We start from the raw sequence: 5,227 nt of genomic DNA on the forward strand, positions 1-5,227 counted from the left end.
GTACATAGAAAAACAAAAATGTACGAGAATGGAAAGTCATCAATATATACGACCCAGCTATAAATGTTATTTGTATAGTTATCATAATGTAAACACTAAACACTAATTTAACACCAAAGATTTGATACAATCCTCTAGGGAGAATTGTGAGCTGGAATATGAGATGTACACGTGCAAGCGGAGGGGTCCAAGTCAAATCTTTCGTTTCATTAGAAGGAAGTCAATAAAACATGCCTGACGCAGGAAGAAAAAATAAACCCAGCCAACAAACAAAGCGATGGTAGTAAAAGAATGTGATTTAGAAATATGACGGTAAATGCCCGAAGAAACCCTGGCAGCAGGACTCGGGAGTGGGGCCAGGAGGAAAAGGGGGGTCGGCGGCTGAAGTCTCCTAGGACTGCAGGCGTTTCTTCCTCAGAACTACTTTCGCGCCTCACCTAATGAGATGAGCAATTGGTGGGAAGGGAGACCTGGAAATGGCAAATGTGGGGCGGCGTGGAGAAGGTGAGTGCTGGCGGGGAATTAGGACGGGCACGTTCGAGCAGTGCTTAGTGCAGGACCGCTGCGATGCTTAGCTTCTGCCAAGCCCTTGGCTGACTCCGGGGCACGCGGGACTGGACGGGTTCGGAGGCGGATGGATCCGAGAGAGGCGGCGCGAGAAGGTGGAAGGAGAAGGAAGAATGCGCGGAGCAAGGCAGGAGGGTGAGAAGAGCCCAGGCGTTAGTCCTCGCCGATCCATCCTAAGGGGTGACAGGCGAGACGGTGGGTCACTCTGTAGATCCAGTGGTGGGAAAATGAGGAGGTGCCTGCACACTTGTTCCCTTCTGTCAGGAAATGCCATTTGTGCCTGTCTTTTGCAGTGCGCTGGGTGTTCCATGGGGCAGAGACTGGCGTTTTGTGCACCAGCCTTACTATGACCTAGCATTCAGCAGTGCTGGCCCAGAGTAGGAGCTCTATAAATGTTTGTTGAATGGCTACACGAATGACAGGTTCTTCTGAGGTGAACAGACCATTGTTCGTAATCCGATGGGTAGGCCTGGAGTTAGGGTCTAGGACAGGTGAGAAGTGGATCTGGAAGTCATGCGGAGGTAGAGGACAGTTGAAGCACTCAGGATGAAAGCCACAGAAAGGAAAGAAAAAGAGAGAAGGCCGGGGACGGGAGTGCAGGAGCAGAGGGAGGGAGCGGGTCCAGTGGGGTGTGGGAGACAGACGCCCACCGGGCAAGGGGATCATTCGAGCTGGACCCCTGCTTCCAGCTCTGCACCTCCCTCTTCCTGACATGCCGTCCTAGTAGAGGGAAAGGAAATAGATAACTGATCAAGCTGGTCTCTCGTAATTAAGGAAGAATCGAGGCTGCGAGAAATCGGAGACAGAGCAGGGAACGGGCTCAGGCGCCCCGGGGCCGTTTCCTTTCGAAGCCACTGCTGGTCGGGCTCCCAGTGGCCAACCTCCAATTTGATTCCATCTGGGGAAGTTCTGGGAGGATTAAACATGAAATTGAAATCAGGCAGTGTCCGAAGAAGGAATATTTTTACTTGACTTTAGGCTCAGAACCTGGTTCTAATTCAAAATTAAGAATCCTATTGGAAATAGACTTTTCCAGTTAAAAACAAAACTTTTATCCATAATATAAAGGAAAGCAAGACAAGCTGGGAGAGATAAATAATATTTGCTTCTAAGGTAGCATCAGAGTTGTGGTCAATGGAATTGAGGTCAGTACTGGCTTTGGCAGAAATGGGCAAAAGAATGAATCATCTTTGCTTCTGGAAGAAGAGCCATGCCCGGGCAGGGGACCCCCATCTCCTGCAGACTTTATGTGGCCTCTGAACCATACCCCTCACACTCATTAGCTGACAAGTCACTGACTAGTCCCAGGAGTCCAAAGAGAAGTAGCCTCGGGACCCAGAAAGCAGGAGAGACTTCTCTTCTCATCTTGAAGAGATGCACACAGGAAGTTGTCGTCCAGGGTGCCCGGGTTCCAGAGGAAAGACAGCCGCAGAGGCAGAGTCAAGGGGCATGCTGTGCGGGCCTTGGGGGAAAGTAAGGCTGCACCGAATGATCTGAAAGCCAGGCAGTGCCAAGCTCAGCGTTTCGGGGTGCAGGGGCTTGCAGGGAGCCCCACAAATTGCCCCACGGTTTGACTTCTTATTTTTCTTCTTTGTTCCTCATGGGCATACCTATGGCATTTATTGCTGCTACCGGGTAGGGGAGGCCAGCGCTTCAGGCTCTCCCTCCCCAGGGAGGGGCATCTCTGCACTGTGCTTTCTGCAGCCAGGGCTGTTTGGAGAGAGGTATGCCCCTGGAGGGAGGGTGCAGAGGTGAGGAGGGCTGGGGAGGGAGGCAGGTGAGGGGATCAAGCTTGTCAGCGAGGAAGGGACCCACCCTTTGAACCAGGGCTGACCTGAAACCTGTTTTCCCTGGGCACGCCTCCTGTCCAAAGCAGGAGGCCTTCATAGAAGAAAGGAGGAGGAAGAGAAAAGGAAGCAAAGGGATGCCAAAGGTCAATCGGAGACTATGTGGGGCAGCTGGGGGTTTGGAGGGTGAGGGGGAGCAGACACACGCCAGCTTTTCTCCAGTGTCCTGTCCTAGCAGAGAGGAGCACATGGCTGTGGGAGCCCTGCTCCCCTCCCGCTGCGCTCTCCAGGGCGGGGAAGGTGGACTGGGTGAGTCTCACCTTAGTGTCAAGTGCAGAGAGAGGGGGAGGAGTGGCATGCGGACCTACCTACCTTTCCCTGGGTCTGTCTTCCGCTGCCAGCTCTTCAGCACCGGCCAGGGGTCCTAACTCATCTGGGGCCCTATGTCTAGACTCACAACTAGCAATCACTTGGAATTTACATCGTGTAACTCAGACGTGCAAGGGAAAGTGTGACTTGACTTGCTGTAACTGACCGGACCCAGTGTTTGGACTCTCATTCCCACCAACAGCGGGGAGGGCTGTGCTAAGGGATGGGGTACGGACTTAAGTTTGCCAAATATGGCTGATTCAATTTCATTTCATTTTAAAAGGGTCTCTTTTGGAGGGCACACTGCGTAGTTCTCTTTATATGAAAGTCAAGTACAGGGAAAAAATCAATTGATGGTGATTGAAGTCAGAATCGTGACTGGGGTCACGATTATACCATTTTTTTCTGTGTGTTTGTGTGCTAGCAAATTTCAAATAAATAATACAGTGTTATTAACTATAGTCACCATGTTGTGTGTTAGATCCCCAGAACTTACTCATCTTATAAATGAAAATTTGCTCCCTTTAACTGTTGTTTTCAATCTTTAAATTGAGGCTTAAAATATATGCAATAAAATGTACAAAGTGAACACATTATACCCCTGGGGTGGTATATAGATGGAGGTGCAGAGGGAGCCTTCTGGGGTGATGGAAATGTGCCACACCTTGGCATGGTGGACGGGTACGTGAGGGTGTGCATATGTCAAAATGGAGGCCAGGCACGGTGGTTCACACTTGTAATCCTACCACTCTGGGAGGCAGAGGTGGGAGGATCCCTTGAGTTCAGGAATTCGAGATCAGCCTGAGCAAGAGTGAGACCCCGTCTCTACAAAACTTAGAAAAATTGGCTGGGTGGGGTGATGGGTGCTTGTGGTCCCACCTCCTCGGGAAGCTGAGGCAGGAGCATCACTTGAGCCCAGGAGTTTGAGGTTGCTGTGAGCTATGATGATGCCACTGCACTGTACCCAAGGCAACACAGTGAGACTCTGGTTTTCAAAAAAAAAAAAAAAAAAAGCAACACAGTGAGACTCTGGTTTTCAAAAAAAAAAAAAAAGAAAATCCAATGACTTGAACACTTATAATGTGTTCACTTTGCACAGAAACTTTTCAAAAGAAGACAGACTAATGATCAGCAAACATATGAAAAAATGCTCAACATCTCTAATCATCAGGGAAATGCAAATCAAAACCACAATGAGATATCACTTAACTCCAGTGAGAATGGCCTTTATCAAAAAATCCCAAAGCAACAAATGTTGGCATGGCTGCAGAGAGATAGGAGCACTCATACACTGCTGGTGGGACTGCAAACTAGTACAACCTCTATGGAAGTAGCATGGAGATACCTCAAAGAGCTACAAGTAGAACTACCATTTGATCCAGCAGTCCCATTATTGGACATCTACCCAAAGGAAAAAAAGACATCCTATAAAAAAGACATCTGCACTCAGATGTTTATAGCAGCACAATTCACAATTGCAAAGATGTGGAAACAACCCAAGTGCCCATCAAAATACATGAGTAGATTAATAATATGTGATATATGTATACCATGGAGTTCTACTCAGCCACAAAGAACAAGGGTGATCTAGCACCTCTTGTATTATCCTGGATAGAGCTGGAACCCATTCCACTAAGTGAAGTATCAGCAGAATGGAAAAACATGCACCACATGTACTCACCATCAAATTGGTACTAACTGATCAACACTTATGGGAACATATGGGAAGTAACATTCATAGGGTGTCAGGCAGGTGGGAGGGGAGGAGGGAAGAGCGGATGGGTAAATCCATGCTGAATGGATGCAGTGCGCACTGTCTGGGGGATGGCATGCTTGTTGGGTGATGCAAAGGCAATTAATATAACCAAAGCATTTGTACCCCTGTAATACTCTGAAATAAAAAATTTGAAAAAATAGCTTATCCGGCCTGGGGGTATTTGCCATTCCAAGCCCCAGTGGAGTGTCCCCTCCCCTGGTAGTATATCTGTTGGTGTTTTCACAAACAAAACACACTGGTTTTCAACCAGGTCTGGGAACAAAGCAGTCATTTCAGTTACCCATATGTGAATAATGGTAGGCTTGGGGGACAGTTGTCCCAATTGGTCATGGGAGACAGTTGTCCCACCTGCCTGGGGTGGATGTCCCCCATTTGGCTGAATTTAAAGAAATAAGGGCAGCAGATAACATTCATCCACCATGCAAGGTAGATTTCCCTAGTAAAGTTTGAATTTGTGCTTTCAACAGACCATTTTTCCTTTTAATTAACCCTGCTGCTTGGGGTTATACAGGAGATGAGTGTGCCAAGCGATATCATGTTTCCTGGCTCAGTCCTGAACATTGTGTCCAGCAAAATGGGTCCCTCCATCACCGTCAGTGTGCTGAGGATATCCATACATAGTACTGAGTCTCTAAACCTTTGGTAGTTCTGGCCTGAGTAGCTCACTTACAAGGACACACTCATGGAAGTCCGGTAGCAGTGTCCTTGTAGGTTAACACATACTTCT

This window comes from Propithecus coquereli, unplaced genomic scaffold (genome assembly GCF_000956105.1).
Source record: "Propithecus coquereli isolate 6110/MARCELLA unplaced genomic scaffold, Pcoq_1.0 Scaffold404, whole genome shotgun sequence".
NCBI lineage: Eukaryota > Metazoa > Chordata > Mammalia > Primates > Indriidae > Propithecus > Propithecus coquereli.